At 45.4% G+C, this 18063-nt stretch overlaps 1 protein-coding gene and 1 pseudogene across 2 annotated transcripts in view; one reads left to right on the top strand and one right to left on the bottom strand.

Moving 5' to 3' along the window:
- The window catches only part of LOC308575569 (vomeronasal type-2 receptor 26-like), a gene marked incomplete at both ends in the record, with an annotated part of 51941 nt that overhangs the window by 12584 nt on the left and 21294 nt on the right, over window positions 1–18063 (bottom strand). The window lies entirely within an intron of this gene.
- On the top strand, window positions 9789–17147 carry LOC308575552 (vomeronasal type-2 receptor 26-like; annotated as a pseudogene). Its single transcript has 6 exons — window positions 9789–9868; window positions 11159–11450; window positions 12075–12941; window positions 13308–13535; window positions 14134–14260; window positions 16246–17147. The product of its transcript is annotated as a vomeronasal type-2 receptor 26-like (transcript).

The following is an 18063-nucleotide window of genomic DNA, read 5'->3' as shown; positions in this document are numbered from 1 at the left end:
CTGTAAGGGCTCTCCATCAATTATCTCTAATTGCAGGGTCTTGACACAGTGTTTGCCGTTGGGAGAAGCCCCTGGAGAGTTCGCTCCAAATGACAAGAACAGCATTCAGTTATACAGGTTTACACTAGTGCACATACCAAGGCAGAACTGAACTTTAGAGGGCTGATTTAACGCAGATCAGAGAGTTTTATGAAAGGTTGCCAAAGCAGTTCACTGTTTCTTGCAATCCAGCTAGGCCACTCCTATTTATGTGCCAAAGTCCAAAGTCATGCGCCATGAAATGTTTAGTTCTGTCCCTTTAATGCGTCAGGTCAAGGGTGAGGAAAACACAGCCCCAGGGTCCATGGCTGTATCTGTTGCTAGTTGTACTCAGAGTAAACCCAGTCACATAAATGAGCAGGATTATGTTGAGTGCACTAATTTCAGTGGGGCTAAGCAGACCTACTAGCATTAGATACCTGGCTAAAATATATACTTGAGTTCTGATCATGCCTCTTCCTTGTCTGAATGGACAATAGAGAGGGGTGCTTGTAGGAACTGGCCTACTTTACAAAGGTAGAAGTCACATCCACGGTTCCACTCACTTATCCCTCTGGCTTGTCCACCATTGGAGGGTTGTGTGATGAGCCCTGCAGAAAGGACCCTCTGGGACACTCCAAACCACCACCATGCCACTGAGCCCCCACTCCAGCCCACCATCACCCCTCTGCTGCCTTTACTTTTGCCCATGGCATAACAATTTTCCACCTTCCCATTTCGACTCTCTGGCATAATCTAGCAATTCTAAAATATAGATGTGCTTTTACTCTTGCAAGATTGAATGTCATGCCTTTGGCTGGACTTGAGGGACGATTCCAACAGATTCCACACGAAAAATGCTTATGTCCCTGTGGAGATGGCAGTACTGAATCGGTGGCTTGCACTCTGTATAAAGACTTGAGGAATGAGGTTATCACTCTTCTTTTATTGCCCATTCCGGGTCGCCTAACCACTGCCACTGTAGCCTATCTCTTGGCAGATCAAGACGAGCAGGTGACAGCAAAGGCTGCAAGGTTTTTAGCTGGGGCAATTAGAATAATATCCACTATTTGACTATTGATTCAAAACCCTAAAATGTATTTTATATAACTGACTTTTTATTTCTATTCTTTGCATATCATATTGTTGTTTTACTGCTATGGCCGATGGCTGACGCAAATAAAGATTCAGTCAGTCAGTCAGTCAGTCAGTCAACTTTGCTGGCTGGGCTTTCTCCCCACCTCCTCCTGGCATAAGAAGCCAGGGCGGCTTCTGTCAATCAGTGATGTCTTGTTCAAATCAGGACAATTGGTGTGTGTGTGACAGGATTCAGCTTGGATGGGCAGGCTTAGTTGGAGCAGGTGGAGCGCATTGTAGGAAGTTAGGTTGGAGATGGTGGGGGAGCTCTCCTTCCCACCCCAACATCAGCTGATTTGAGGGAGTTTCATTGTACTTGGTCACGTCATGCTCCCCTCTTCCTACTGAGAACTGGCTGCCATGGCCAAACGCTGCAGAAAGTAAGATTAAACTCTGCCTGCATTAGCTGATGTGCAAGGCATTCAATCTGCTTGGTTTTGGGGTGCCAGTGAGTCCCCTGGGAACTGGCTGGCTCCTCCAAATACTGCAGAAAGCATCACACACACACACACACACACACACACTGCACCAGCTGATGTGCAAGGCATTCAATCTGCTTGGTTCAGATGTGCCAGTGAGTTTCCAGTGAGAACGAGATGATGCACCCGAACCCTACAGAAAGGAAGAATGAAGTGCACACCAGCGGATGGTGGGGGAGTGTTTGTTTGTTTGTTTGTTTGTTTGTTTGTTTGCTTGCTTGCTTGCTTGCTTGCTTGTTTGTTTGTCTGTTATTTGATTTACATACTGACTTTTATCCAAATATCCCATGGCAGTGTACAACATTAAGAACACATTTTATGGAGCATCAGTAATAAAAACATAATAAAAAAGTAACAACAGGCAGTATAATAATACAATAATAACAGTCCCCCTCTGCACAGCTTTAACAAGAAATCGATTATTTAATGGGCAAAGGCCTGATAAAGAGGAATATTTTTGCCTGGTGCCTAAAGACATGTAATGATAGTGCCACATTCAGTTGACCCCATCTCATGTTGGCCTTGTACTCACATAAAGAATGAGGCATGACTTCATTTTTGAGGATTTATTTCAACAAACAATTTTATTCTATAAAATTAAAACATCTGTTATGTGAACTAATTCCCAACAGTGCCTGATCCTATAGGAGCATCATACCTATGCCTCAAATTTTGAGCAAGTTGAGGGGCAAAAACAAAATTAACTAGATTGACTTTGCCAAGAGAATTATGATCATCTCGTCCCAGCACACAGGTTTTGAGACACTGAGTGGATGAATGGGTCAGATTATGGGAAATATTCAGAGGTGCTTTTGTTTCATTTTTATTTTTTAAATGAGGGTATGGATTCTGTCCATCTTAAATGCCCCCCTGTTATGTACTGAGTTGAATAGGATCCAAACTGAAGCAGTCTGATTGGTCCTAGAACAATAGGATCCAAATTGCAGCAGTCTGATTAGTCCTAGAACAATAGGATTCAGAATGCAGCAGTCTGATTGGTCCTAGAACAATGCAGCAGTATGATTGGTGGGCAGGAACCACCCAATCCTGCTCCAGATAGAAGTGAATCCACAACCTGATTGGCTTACAGTAGAATTCCGGAATTAGCCAATCATGTGCAGCCCATTGTGTAAATAATGTATATAAAGCAGATACTGTGAGGGGACTTTGATTCATTCCTCCTCACCACTATGAGCTGAATAAAGAGCATGAAATCACTTTGCGACTCTGAGTTTATTTCACTGGCGACGAGGGTGGGATCCCGCTGAGCTGACTGCCACACACAGCACCGCAGCACCACCACCTGCCGCACCGCTGCCTCGCACCGTGTATCCAGGCTTCAGCTCCGGGACACAAGGAACTCAGAATGGCAGCCAACAGCAGCTTCTCGCCATTCAACCCAGCATCTGGAGACTGGGAAGCGTACGCCTCCCGTTTCACCTTCCTCCTAGAAGCCAAAGGGGTCACCGATGAAGAAGACGCCAAGAAGAGGGCGATATTCTTCAGCGTTTGCGGAGAGGAGACGTTTGAAATCGCCCGGGCTCTCCTTACGCCTGAAGACGTCGCTACTGTTCCATACAAAACAATAATGGAACAGCTGAAGGGGCACTTTTCGCCGCAGCCCTCAGTGGTGGCTCGTCGAAATGCCTTCTACGCAAAGCGACAAGCCCCTGGGGAAACCATAACTGGGTTTGTAACCTCTCTCCGCCAAGCCGCCCGGTTCTGCAACTTCTCAGAGCTGGAGAACATGCTTCGTGACCGCCTCGTCGGTGGCCTGAAGGATGAGAAGCTGCAACGACGCCTCTACGCTAAGAAGGACCTAACGTTCCAGGTCGCTCTGGAGGAGGCCCTGGCAACGGAAGCTGCCGAGAGGTCGACGCAAGAGGCACGGCCGAGCCTGCCATCCCAACCGAGGGTCCACCACGAAGACCTCACCGACGACTCAGGATCCGACAGGGAGGAGGTGCACCGAGTACAGCAGCGCACTCAAGCAGCGCACAGACCACAGCTGCCTCGACGAGAAGGAGGAAACTGCGCAAGCTGCAGGGAGAGTCACGAGAGGAGGACCTGTCGTTTCCGCAACGCAGAGTGCAGGCAGTGCAGAAAATCGGGACACATCGCCCGGATGTGTCAGGCTCGGCCCACCCGACACCAGGCATCAGATGACCAACCCAAGAGCCCCAGGTCCCGGGGCCCAATGCACCAAGGCAACTCGATGGAGCTCACGGACTGCCAGGTATAGCAGTTGCCCCACCCCAACGTAGAGAAAATTTATGTAGAGGTACAGATAGAGGGGGCCCCATGACGCATGGAGCTTGACACGGGTTCAACTCTATCCATAATCTCGGCAAAGACCTTAAGGAAACTGTGTCCTACTGGGGGTCCCAAACTCAGGCCGCCCCCATTCACCCTACGGGACTTCCAGAAACGTAAGGTCCCCACAATGGTGGTGGGGACTTTCAGGGTGCAATACCGAGGGCGAACGCGGCAACTGGACTTGCTTGTGGTCAAGGGCCCCTACATTAGCTTACTGGGATTGGCATGGTTTGGACCACTGGGGCTAGCTGTCACCGGGGTGAACCACACTAGCTTACAAGTGGACGTGGACGCCATATGCAAGGAATTTCCAGGGGTTTTCGACGGGAAATTGGGACAGTATACGGCCCCCCCATTGCGCTACAGCTTGACCCCGCAGTACGACCGGTCAGGCTCAAGGCCCGCCGGGTCCCGTTCGCCTTGAAACCCCGTATAGACGAGGAATTGGACCGACTCGTGGAGCAAGGAGTGCTGGAGCCGGTGCCTAATGCCCCCTGGGAAACTCCAATCGTCACACCCGTCAAGCCTAATGGTTCGGTCTGCATCTGCACAGACTACAAATGTACCATAAACAAGGCCCTCACGGCCCACGCATACCCAGTGCCAGTGGTCAGCCATGTCCTTGCCACCCTGGCTGGGTCGAAAATTTTTGGCAAGCTGGACTTGGCCCAAGCATATCAACAGCTGCCAGTAGATGAGGCCACAGCAGAGGCACAGACGATTGTGACGCACAGAGGAGCGTTCAGGGTAAAGCGGCTGCAATTCGGTGTCAGCGTGGCACCAGGCATATTCCAGAATCTAATGGACTCTCTCCTTAAAGGGATTCCTGGTGTCACCCCCTTCTTCGATGATGTGTTGATTGCCGGGCCCACACCAGAGGAGTTTGAGGACCGCCTCCGCACCGTTCTGCACCGTTTCCAGACGGCGGGTCTCAAGGTGAAGCGGGAAAAATGTCTACTAGGAGTGCCTCAGGTGGACTTTCTGGGATTTATGGTGGACGCAGAAGGGGTCCACCCGACTGGGGACAAGGTACGGGCCATTTGTGATGCCCCAGCGCCCAAGAGCAAGACTGAACTTCAGGCCTTCTTGGGACTATTGAACTTTTACCATTCCTTCCTTCCCCATAAGGCGGCGGTAGCGGAGCCCCTACACAGACTCCTGGACAAGCGGGCCCCTTGGGTGTGGGGCCAGCACCAGGAGGCCGCATTCCAGGCAGTCAAGGACTTGCTTGTCTCAAACTCTGTCTTGGCACACTTCGACGAGAGGCTGCCGGTGGTGCTAGCATGCGACGCCTCACCCTATGGCATTGGCGCTGTCCTGGGGCACCAACTCCCGGATGGAAGAGAGGTACCGGTGGCGTACTTTTCCCAGACACTCAACGCAACCGAGCGGAACTACTCGCAAATTGACAAGGAGGGTCTGGCAATCGTGAAGGGAGTAAAAAAATTCCATGATTTCTTGTACGGGCGGCCCTTCACCGTGGTGACTGACCACAAGCCGTTGCTTGGCTTGTTTGCCCCCGAAAAGCAGACCCCCCAAGTGCTGTCTCCTCGTGTCCTCAGGTGGTCAATTTTCCTTGCCAGCTACCAGTATGTACTGATTCACCGACCTGGGAAGGCGATGGGCCATGCAGACGCCCTCAGCAGGCTACCACTACCGGAAACAGGCCCTGACCCAGCACCTGCACAAGAGGTTATGAGCCTGGAGCTGCTTCCCGACCGCCCCATTCAGGCACAAGAAGTTGCATACCATTCCAAGAAAGATAGGGTCATCTCCCGGGTCCTGGACTGGGTGTGGAGGAGATGGCCCAGCAACAGCCCTGGGCCAGAATTCGCCGGCTACACAACCCGCAAACATGAACTGTCGGCCCACAAGGGGTGCTTGTTATGGGGAAGCAGAGTCGTTGTTCCCCAGCCCCTCCGCAAAAGGGTCCTCACAGCCCTACACGAGACACATCCAGGGGTAGTAAGAATGAAGGCCCTTGCCAGGAGTTATGTGTGGTGGCCGGGGATTGATGGAGAGATAGAGGCCTGGGTCAAACACTGCCAGGCCTGCCAAGAATCCCGCCCAGATCCCCCAAGGGCCCCAGTCCAGTCCTGGGAGTCCGCCCGAGCACCATGGTCATGCCTGCATGTGGATTTCGCTGGCCCCTTTCAGGGGAAAACATTCTTCATAGTGGTGGACTCCTACACCAAATGGCTGGAAGTCGCACTGGTACCGTCCACTTCCACGTCCGCAGCCATCCGGGTACTACGCAGGCTGTTTGCAACCCACGGGCTCCCTGACAGCCTCGTCTCAGACAACGGGACTGCATTTATGTCAGGAGAATTCCAAACCTTCACAGCACAGAACGCCATCCGCCACATCCGTTCGGCGCCGTTCCACCCTGCCACCAATGGCCAAGCAGAACGCATGGTGCGGACCACCAAGGACACCCTTCACTGCATGACGCAAGGGGACTGGGAGTACCGCCTTGCCACATTCCTTCTAGCACAGCACAGCACCCCCAGCTCAACGATTGGCCGGAGCCCCGCTGAACTACTAATGGGTCGGCGCCTTGCAATCAGATTGGACCGCCTTCACCCCGATAGAGCTCAGGATGAGGTAGTGGTGGGGGAAGGCAGGAACCCCCGGACCTTCGAGGCCCAGGACCCAGTGTACGCAAAGAATTTTGAGGCAGGCCCAGCATGGGTACCCGCCACAGTCACCAGGGTCACTGGCCCAGTGTCGTACGAGGTGCTAACGGATGGGGGGCAATGCTGGCGCCGCCACTGCGACCAGATACGGCGACGATTCCCAGGAGAAACCCAGGAGGAGGACAGGTCAGAGGAGTCCCAAGGGAACAGCGGGGCAGTGAGGCCCATAGAGCAGGAGGGGCCAGCAGGAGAGGCAGAATCAGTAAATACAGAGAGGACCCGTGAGGCCGAAAGGACACCAGAACCAGAACCACGACTGAGTGAGCCGGTGGCACCAGACCAAACAACCCCATCACAGCCAGCATCCTTGGAACACGAGCCAGAACCTGGAGCCCGGACCAGGGAACACCCCAGGCCGCAACGCACACGTAGGCTGCCGGCATACCTCGAGGACTATGAATGCGACCTCCCGGGCAGGACTGGAACTTAGAGGGGAGGGGTGTTATGTACTGAGTTGAATAGGCTCCAAACTGAAGCAGTCTGATTGGTCCTAGAACAATAGGATCCAAATTGCAGCAGTCTGATTAGTCCTAGAACAATAGGATTCAGAATGCAGCAGTCTGATTGGTCCTAGAACAATGCAGCAGTATGATTGGTCTGCAGGAGCCACCCAATCCGGCTCCAGATGGAAGTGAATCCACAACCTGATTGGCCTACAGGAGAATTCCAGAATTAGTCAATCATGTGCAGCCCATTGTGTATATAAAGCAGATACTGTGAGGGGACTTTGATTCATTCCTCCTCACCACTATGAGCTGAATAAAGAGCATGAAATCACTTTGCGACTCTGAGTATATTTCACCCCCCCATCTTGAGTTACTGTAGGTAAAAGTATTTATCTTCTCATACTGGGAAATAAGGTCCTCTTCTTATTCACGAAGCTGATTGCATGTTTACGGAGATGTAAGAAGATCCAGATTATTATCAACTGAATGAAGCAACCTCTTTCCAAGGGTTTGTTTTTGACTGACAAAGCTGAGCAGACATGTCTGCCCACTAAAATGAAATAGCACTCAACTCAAGAGCTCGATCACACTTAGAGGCTGATTTTGTCTCTCCAACTCTTACATCACAGAATGCATGCCAAATTTCTGCCTTCAGTAAACAGATGCCAAACGAAATAAAGACATGTAATGATGGTGCCAGGTGAGCCTCTCTGGGAAGAGTATTCCGCAGTAGGGGAGCCACCACAGTTAAGGCCCATACTTGAAAAAGTAAGAGAGCCATTGGCAACTGGACTGAATTACCGAGGGCCCAAATACGTATTTTCGGTGACCTCCGAAAATCAGCCTGTTCCTTGTTCCCAGATGTGTACACAGAAGTCAAATTCTGAGTGTAAGCTACTTGGGCTAGACTTTTTCAAATTGCTAATGATGCATGCGGCAGAATGATAGGACTGGGGTACCTTGGTTTAAGAACAGCTTAGTACTGTGGTACCTTGTTTGCCAAACTTAATCTGTTCCGGAAGTCCATTCGACTCCCAGAACCATTCAAAAACCAAAGCGCGGCTTCCAATTGGCTGCAGGAGCTGCAGGAGCTTCCTGCACTCAGTCGTGGAAGCCATGTCAGACGTTGGACTTCCAAAGAACGTTCGAAAACCAGAACACTTGCTTCCAGCTTTTGAGCGTTTGGGAGTACCAAGGCATCCAAGAACCAAGATACCACTGTAATGTATAAGATTTTTTTTTTAAAAAAGGCTTGGGGCATGCTGGTTTTTATTTTTCCCAGACATGTACACAGAAGTCCAGTACTTGGGCTAGGCTCTGTTCCTAATTGCTAGGTTTGCATGCTGCAGAATGATAGTACAGTGGTACCTTGGTTTAAGAACAGCTAAGTTTATGAACAACTTGGATGAAGAACGCTACAAACCCAGAAGTAGGTGTTTTGGTTTGTGAACTTTGCCTTGGAAGCAGAACATGTTCCGCTTTCTGTTGAGTGTGTTTCGTTTGTAAATTGAGTCTCCCGCTGTATGGGAAAGCAAGCCTTGGTTTAAGAACACTTTGGTTTAAGAACGGACTTCCAGAATGGATTAAGTTTGTAAACCAAGGTACCACTGTATTGCATAAGTAAAAAAAAAAAGCTCAACAACTTTTGGGGTGTCCTGGTTTTTACTTTTAGAAATATGTCAACCCTAATATCAATTTGATATTGATAGCAATATGGGGGGAAACAGTCCTGGAAAGGGATGTGATGAAGGAGATGAACCCATCTTCAGGGTGGGGGACAGGATGGGACGGGACTGAATCTCACATACTCTTAGACTTGACTCTACATTTAAACCCAGACCTTCATTTTCTGCCAACTAAGAATGATCTCTGGGAAAACTTAACTCTTGCTCAGGACTAAGCAATGCTGCCTACTTATTATCTCTCAAGGAAGACAATAATAGTTGTACAATTCAGGGGGGAGAGGCTTTAGCAATTTGGTCAGGCATGATGCAACTGCAAATACGAAGAACACACTGAGGAATTATTTCCATCATTGTCAAAATTGCTGGCTTCCATCCTCTTACTTAGTAGATATACACATTCTGTTTGGATTAAAAAACAATAGCATCTTTTAAAAGGCATAACAACTTGCTAATGTTCAAAGCTATATCTAGGCACAGCCAGGGTTCTGCCAGTCTTTTGTGTAATCATTCTTCTTTTACATGTTTGGATATGATTCCATGCAGTTTTCAATTTCACGGAACATTCTTTTTGTGAAATGTGAACTTCCTTGACTAGGCATGGTTTAGCACATGGTTTAGCACATGATTTAGCACTTTGTTTAACTGTAATGCTGCTTCACCATAATGTACTGTCTGGTCTTTGGAGTAACTGTCATGGGTATAACTACTGACACATGAAGAACCATTTTTAACTCAAAGACCAAGGTGCTAGTGCATAGATTACCTAACAGCCCCCTATTCAAAGGACACTTTAGTCAAACTGATAACATCCACATACAAGGCTGTAGTGGAAACATGGGAATCTACATTGGGAGGGGAAGATTTCTGAGCAGGATCCTGCTGGTGCTGTTTCTGCTGTTACTTCTGCTTCACACTATATGTAAGGCACATTCTATTAACTGCAGTATTTATGATGATCCTCTTCCTATTGCTCACGAATTTTACCAGCCAGGAGACCTTGTAATTGGAGAGATGGTTTCCCAAGTCATATACTTCTCTAATATCCAGTCTTTCAGGGAACAGCCTTCACAGATACTGATTGATGAACCTATGTAAGACATTATTTATTCCCCTTCTATCCGTGTATAATATAATCAGACTGAAATGATTGAAAATGCATCATTACGCAGTACTATGATTCATATTTTGATGTTCTTCTTCATGGGAACCCAATAAAATTGTAAGGGGGGGTTAAGCATTCTTCAGCATTATGGAAGAGGTATCAGGTATTCAGCCTCAGTATGACAATGATGTGCAAGAGTGGATATGGGCAGACAGAGAGACAGAGACAGGAAGCTCCCAATTTACATGAGGGGTCACGTTCCGGAAATCACGCCAAAAGCCAACGTTGTGTATGGCCAAAACGAATTGGGTTCAATGGCAGATGGGATTCCCAAAGTCTTTTTCCCCAGACACCCAACCCCTTTGGATTAATTTTTGTTTTGTTTTGCCAGGCATGTAAAGCTGAATACAGATTGTGGGTTTACTGTATTCATTTCTCATATTAACTGTTTCTATTGCTAAGTTTTCCTTTGCAAGCCCCACTAAAATAAACAGCTCTGTGCTTCTTTTCATGATTTAGTAAGCCTTCTACAGCATTTTCACACGGTGGATCATGCCTTGTCGCTGCCTCCCTATTTCTGTTCTGCCCACACTTTGTTCCTTCTCAGCCTTGAGGGATGTGAGTGTATGTCCATGTGCACCTTCTGATTCCTCTCTATGGAACACAATTCCTGCTCTTTTCTGTCTCTCCTCACTTTTGCAGTGCAGCGCTTTCTCCCCGTGCTTTCCCCCCAGATTGCTCCACTTTTGCTCTCTGAGTGCTCCATTTTCTGTTCCACTGCTCAGGTGAGGTTCAGAGCCTAGAAATGTATTCAGAGATGAAATTTCATTATTCAGTTATATGTACTTCTGGGAGGCAAAACCACTCACAACATCTCATGGTGAAGTAAGCAGTGAGCAAGGGAAGGGATTAGAGGCTCTGTGGCCTCAGGTGATGTTCTCTATGGCTTTCTTGCACCTATGGGCACTGTGTTGGCAAGGCCAGTGGCGTAGCGTGGGGGGTGCAGGGGGGGCCGGCCGCACTGGGCGCAACATCTGGGGGTTAGGGTTAGGGGGCGCAAATCCACGGGTTAGGGGGCGCAAATCCACGGGTTAGGGGGCACAAATTACTTGCCTTGCCCCGGGTGCTGACAACCCACGCTACGCCACTGGGCAAGGCCACACCTATTGACTTTCAATTACTTGTTTTTATTGGTACAAAGAGTAACTCCCTTAAATGCAGGGAGCATTTCTTCCTCTTCTTCTTCATTTCAGTCCATTGTGTTGTAATTGTATTACAGCTCCGTGCCAAAGAACTACCAGCACATCCTGGCCTTAGCATTTGCTGTCAAAGAAATCAATGAGAATCTCAAAGTCTTATCCAACATCTCTCTAGGGTTCCGCGTCCTCAATAGCTACTACACTGCAAGGATGACCTACAAGGCCACGCTCAACCTGCTTTCCACACAGCATAGATTTGTCCCCAACTTCAAGTGTCACAAGTGGAACAATCTGATAGCTCTCACTGGAGGTTGCATTTCTGAAATCTCTGCCAATATGGCCACCATTTCAGCAACCCACAAGATTCCACAGGTAAATTGGGAGCATGGGTGTATGGGAAATACCATCTTGATTTTGATAAAGTTTTGACAAGGTTCCTGCAAAGTTTTATTCAGAAGGGCAGTTTGGATTAGGATTAACCAAGCAGTGCTGAGAGCCAATAGTCCAGAAAACTTGAGTATTTGTAAATTGAAGTGGAATGGAATTATTGTTCCTAGGATGTAAAGGATTTGAGTTTCTATGGTTTCTTTCTTTTTCTTCTTTACTAGACCTACTACACAACTGAAAACACATAATGTAAGCAATGGCTGACAGAACTGTGCAACTTTAGTCCAGAGAGGAAATGACTAAGGAGGTTAATATAGTACTCTAAAATACCTTAATGGCTGTTATAGAAGAGAGGAAATATTTGTTGTCTACTGCTCTGTAGAGCTGGACTAGATATTTTTAAAACATTAGGAGAAACATTAAGAAATTATCAATAATGAAGCAGATTATTGGCTAATCTTCCACACTGTTTTCCCTAATTTGAAGTTTTCTTCTTTAAGAACCTATGCAGACATTTACTGGGAAAGCTATGTCTCTGAAGTACCTGTGAAATCTATAGTTTTGCAGTCTCTCATAATCCATAAAAGCCCCTCATACACTCTATTTTAGCTCACATATGGATCCTTTTTGGCGATACAGGATGCAAACAAGCTATTCCCATTTTTATACCAGATGGTCCCAAATGAAGCCAAATAGCACATAGGAATAGTGCGATTACTTCAGCACTTCAGATGGACATGGATTGTACTTTGTGCTGTGGATGATGACAAAGGGGACCAGTTTCTACAGACAATTTTACCACTACTCTTTGAGCATGGCATCTGCTATGATTTCATAGTAAGATTAGAAAAATGGAATTATCTGGATGAGATGATACGCTTGGCTTACCAGCACTGGGAAAGTTATGCAATTGCATTTGAGACAAAAGCTAATGTATTTGTGGTTTACGGGGAACCTCCATCCTTTCAGGTTTTGAGAGTATTATCCTTTATAGTACCTGTAATGGGCTGGCCACCTCTGGGTAAAGTCTGGGTTGCTACATCTCACTGGGATTTTGCATCAGTGTCTATTCAGAAAGACTGGGAAATACAAATGTTCCATGGTACTCTATCCTTCACAGTCCCCTCAAGTCAGCCATTAGGGTTCCAGAAGTTCATTCAGATGATAAGACCCTTCTGGAACAAAGAGGATGTTTTCATCCAGGACGTCTGGGAACAGGCTTTCACCTGCTCCCTGAAAGCATCTAATGGACAGGAGGTGGAGGCTGAGCAGAAAGAACCCTGCTCTTTGGAGGAGAAACTGGAGAACCTCCCTGGGGTTTTGTATGAAAAACACATGACTGGTCACAGCTACAATGTCTACAAAGCTGTCTATGCTGTGGCACATGCTTTGAACTCCATATACAAATCCAGCTCCAAACATAGCAGATTGGCAAGAGGAGAGAGATTTGCCTTTCTGAATGTGCAACCATGGCAGGTAAAGACAACTCAGAACTTCTTTGCTTTGCCTTCAGCTGCCACTGATCTCCTGGCTTTTCGCCTCACCAGTCCCAATGAGCTCCAGCCAAGTCTGGTGGCAAGAGCCGCAGATATTAGCCTGCCTGACCTGGCGCACATTTACTCAGAGTCAACATCACTGTCATGCTAGCTTGCCAAATATCTGCAATAGGAACCCAACTACCGATCTGGTTTGCTAGACATTTTCAACCAATGTTCTTTATGTAATTAATTTCATGTTAATAATAATAATAATAGACAAGTGGAAATACTCCATCACCATATATACTGCTTTAAGAACAGTTATTCATGTCATTAATTCCATGTAAATATTTCAATATTCCAGGTCCATCCCTTTCTGAAGAGCCTTGTATTCAACATCAGCACTGGAGATATGGTGCACTTTGATGAACATGGAGAACTGGTTGAAGGTTTTGATGTTACCAATTGGATCACTTTCCCCAATGGCTCACTAACTAGAATGAAAGTTGGACGACTGGAGCCTCAGGTTCCAGCAGGCAAAGAGTTAACCATCAATGATGAGCAAATTGTGTGGCATCCAAGTTTTAATCAGGTGAATTATAACTGCAAACTCTTGACTATATGAAAGGGGAATGTTCCCTTCTGGGCTCCTCACCGTTCCGTCAGTTCTTGAGGTGCCTTATTGTAAATTTAATGCTTTATGATCCTTGACCTCATAAATTGACCTCATGAATCAAATCTTAACATAAAGCAAGGAGTTATTTTTGCCATCTATGCCATTTAATTTCTTTATGAAAAAAGTTATCACATAAGCCAGTTACAAAGCATTGGAAAATAAAATATTTTATTTTGCTAAAATGTCACAGAATATCATTACTTCATGTAGTGATTTCTGGAAGGAAAAAAGATGGACCTTGCTTTTATCTTCAAGATATCTTTATCTTATTTCTACAACTTCATATTTTGGGGGTCTGGAGGTGACATTGTCTTTTTCATGATCCACTTTCAGGCTGAGTCTTAGACTGATCAAACCAGGAGATGAAGTTGGGAATCGCTAACAAATGGGCGACAGAGGAGCTGAGCCAACTGGTTCATCCTCAGTCTCTCTGCCCCTCACATGAGTCTAATCACATGGAGGTGATGGACTGAAAAGGGCTAATCTGTTGTTGCTCATCTATGATTTTGCACAGGCGCTGCCCCTTTCTGTGTGCAATGACAACTGCAACCCTGGCTTCAGTAGAAAAAAGAAGGAAGGAGAGAAGTTTTGCTGCTATGATTGTGCTCCGTGTCCAGAAGGAATGATCTCTAGTCAGAAAGGTGGGAGGCAGGAATTCCCATGACCTAATTTATGGGATTTAATATATATATATAAATAGGCTATTTATTACCTTTGTTTGGAGAATGCTGATGAATGCAGAGCAGTCTAATACTAAAGGGATTTTAAGAAACAATTATCTTGTTGTTGAGTTGTCATTATTTAAAAAAATATTCTTGGTTCAAAGTTATTGAGCTTTTACAGGATTTTTAAAGGATTTTTTTTTTTTAAAAAACCCTCTACTTGCCATACATCCAGGTTTTCCCAAATATTTTGCCGATTCAGCAAAAAATCACCTGGATGCCATTTTGCAGACTGATTCCCAGATGTGTCAGGGAAAACCCAGACGTATAGCAGCCCTACATTAGACCGATCACAATTTTGCCGCCTACACAACTCATGGGACATTGTGAGAATAAAGTGGAGGGAACAAAGTATGCCACTTGTAGTTCCTTGGATATAAATGTAATAATTAAATGTAGATGAATGAATGGATGGATGAGTAGACGCCTATCTGAGATGGGAAAATGAGCAAAGTGCCCCTCGGTTGCCAACAATTTCCCAAGCAATGAGGAGGTCCTTTCCTGGTTCCAGCCAACTCTAAAGCCAGGGTAAGAAACCTTTTGCATCCTCAGGGCCTCATCCTGTTCTGTGCAACCTTCTAGGAGTACTTGGTGGGTCCTGAGGCAAAAGTGGAGGCAGCAACTAATGTGAGTTTTAACTTGTACCGTGGGCTACTTTCTATACACACATCTCTCAATCCTTCAACTAGACACCAAGAGCCAGGCAAATCAGCTAGACACTAAATACTGACTAACTAGACTGACTAATCCATGCATCCATTAGAGCTAGGTTTCTGCCTTCCATTTTTTTTTAAATAGTATTTATTAAAGTTTTAAGTTTACAAAAAGATAAAAGAAAAACACCAAATTAAACATTAACAATAACAAAACCAATACATCACAATAAAAAACAGAAAAATAAAAACAATTAAAAACAAAGGAAAAAAGAAAAAAGAAGGGGGGGGGAATCGAACCTTCCCATAACTTATCTTTCATTTACTTGTTTCCCTGACCTCCTCACACCTCCCTGTATTCTAAGTCAATTATCCATTTCAGCAAATCCTTTCCCTCTCTTCAAAATTTTTATCCTGAAAATTTATCTTGATCTTGATATAAGTTTACTTTCCCTCTTTTCACCAATTAACAGTCTATTTTCCTTAAATCTTTGATACATTTTTGCTAAAATCACCTAGATTCATTCCAACATCATTCTAACATTCATTAATTTTACAATGTTTCTGTAAATAGTCTTTAAATTTCTTCCAATCTTCCTCCACCAACTCTTCTCCCTGGTCTCGGATTCTACCCGTCATTTCCGCCAGTTCCATATAGTCTATCCTTCCTCTGCCATTCTTCCAGAGTGGGTAGATCTTGTGTCTTCCAATACTTTGCAATAAGTATTCTTGCTGCTGTTGTGGCGTACATAAAGAAAGTTCTGTCCCTCTTTGGCACCAATTGGCCGACCATGCCCAGGAGAAAGGCCTTTGGTTTCTTCAGAAAGTAGGTTTCTGCCTTCCAACTGGACCAGCCCATTATTATTCTATAGGCCATCTGAAATTGTGTCTATCTTCATAGATCAGGTATTGTAAATACAGGAGAAAATACAGGATGCCATATAATTCATTCTTTTCTAACCACTTTCTGAATCAGCTACTGGTCCACTAGTTCAAAAACCATCCAAAATGCAGTCTCACTTACTTTCAAATTATAAGATTCATTAATATAAATTAAAATTATATGATTCAAATTATAAGATTTTGTGAAAGAACTGCAAAAACAGAGAAATAGACATCCTCAAACCTTCTTGTGGCTGATTGCTTTTGACTGGCATTACCTAGTGTAAAGGCGTACTTAAATAACTGTTTGTGTTTAGATAGATGCTGGTCAACATTCTGAAATACTTAAGCACTTCTTTCCTTTTTCAGACATAGACGCTTGTGTCAATTGTCCAGAGGACCAGTATCCCAACATGGATCAAACTCAGTGTGTTCCCAGGATTGTGAGCTTCCTCTCTTACAAAGAAAATCTGGGGATCATCTTAGTGGTGTTGGCTATTTCTCTCTCTCTCATCACAACTTTAGTACTTGGCATTTTCCTGAAGCACAAGGATACTCCCATAGTCAAAGCCAACAACCGGACCCTCACCTACATCCTTCTCATCTCCCTCCTCCTTTGCTTCCTGTGCTCCTTGCTTTTCATTGGACAGCCTGGAAGGGTGATCTGTCTTCTCCGACAAATGGCTTTTGGCCTTGTTTTCTCTTTGGCCATTTCCACTGTATTGGCAAAGACCGTCACTGTGGTTGTGGCATTTATGGCCACCAAACCAGGATCCAGCATAAGGAAATGGGTGGGGAAAGGCCTGACCAATTCAATTGTCCTCTTCTGCTGCTTCATCCAAGCTGCCATTTGTGCTCTTTGGTTAAGTACTTCTCCACCATTTCCAGATAAGGACACGCATTCAGTGATTGGGGAAATCATACTTGAATGTAACGAGGGTTCAGCTTCCATGTTTTACTCTGTCTTAGGCTACATGGGCTCCCTGGCCACCGCCAGCTTCATAGTAGCTTTCTTTTCCAGGAAACTCCCTGACAGTTTCAATGAAGCCAAATTTATCACTTTCAGCATGTTGGTGTTTTGCAGTGTTTGGTTGTCCTTTGTGCCAACCTACTTGAGCACCAAAGGGAAATACATGGTGGCTGTGGAGATCTTCTCCATCTTGGCCTCCAGTGCTGGATTACTGGGTTGCATCTTTTCCCCCAAATGCTACATCATTGTGCTTAGGCCTGAGCTGAACAGCAGGGAACAAATGATAAGGAAGAAAAAATAAATTAAAATACAGATTAATCTCTTTATTTGACTCTTACTCGTATTTCATCAGATATGACAGTAATAGAAATGCCATTGGAATTGCGGTATGAGTGTTTGATGCATTCCCTCCCCAAATTCAGTTGACCCCGTCTCATGTTGGCCTTGTACTCACATAAAGAATGAGGCATGACTTCGTTTTTGAGGATTTATTTCAACAGCCAATTTTATTGTATAAAACTAAAACATCTGTTATGTGAACTAATTCCCAACCATTCCTGATCCTATATGAGCATAAAACCTATGCCTCAAATTTTGAGCAAGCTGAGGGGCAAAACCCAAGTTAACTAGATTGACTGTGCCACAGAAATTATGATCATCTCTTCCCAGCACAGAGGTTTTGAGACACTGAGTGGTTTAATGGGTCAGATTATGGGAAATATTCAAAGAGGTCCTTTTGGTTTTGGGGGTTTTATTTAAAATTAGGGTATGGATTCTGTCCATTTTAAATGCCCTCCCCCCATCTTGAGTTACTCTAGGTAAATGTATTTATCTTCTCATACTGGGAAATTAGATCCTCTTCTTGTTCACTAAGATGATTGCATGTTTAAGGAGATGTAAGACAATCCAGATTATCACAAGGTTTCAACTGAATAAACCAACCTCTTTTCAGGGATTTGTTTTTCACTGAGGGGAGCAGACATGTCCGCCCACTGAAATGAAATATTACTCAACTCCAGAGCTCGATCACACTTAGAGGCTGATTTTGTCTCTCTAAGTCTTACATCATAGAATGCATGCCAAATTTCTGCCTTCAGTAAATAGATCTTGAAATCAAAATGGCATCCATTTCTCAATTGACTAATCCAATATATGTAAAGAAATGGTCCCTGTATCTTGCATTTTCCATTGATCTGGTTAGTGGAGAATGCATATGG

This window comes from Podarcis bocagei (genome assembly GCF_964188305.1).
Source record: "Podarcis bocagei genome assembly, chromosome: 16".
Taxonomy (NCBI): Eukaryota; Metazoa; Chordata; class Lepidosauria; order Squamata; family Lacertidae; genus Podarcis; species Podarcis bocagei.
Note: the sequence above shows the minus strand (reverse complement) of the source record. Positions and strands in the feature narration are given on the sequence as shown.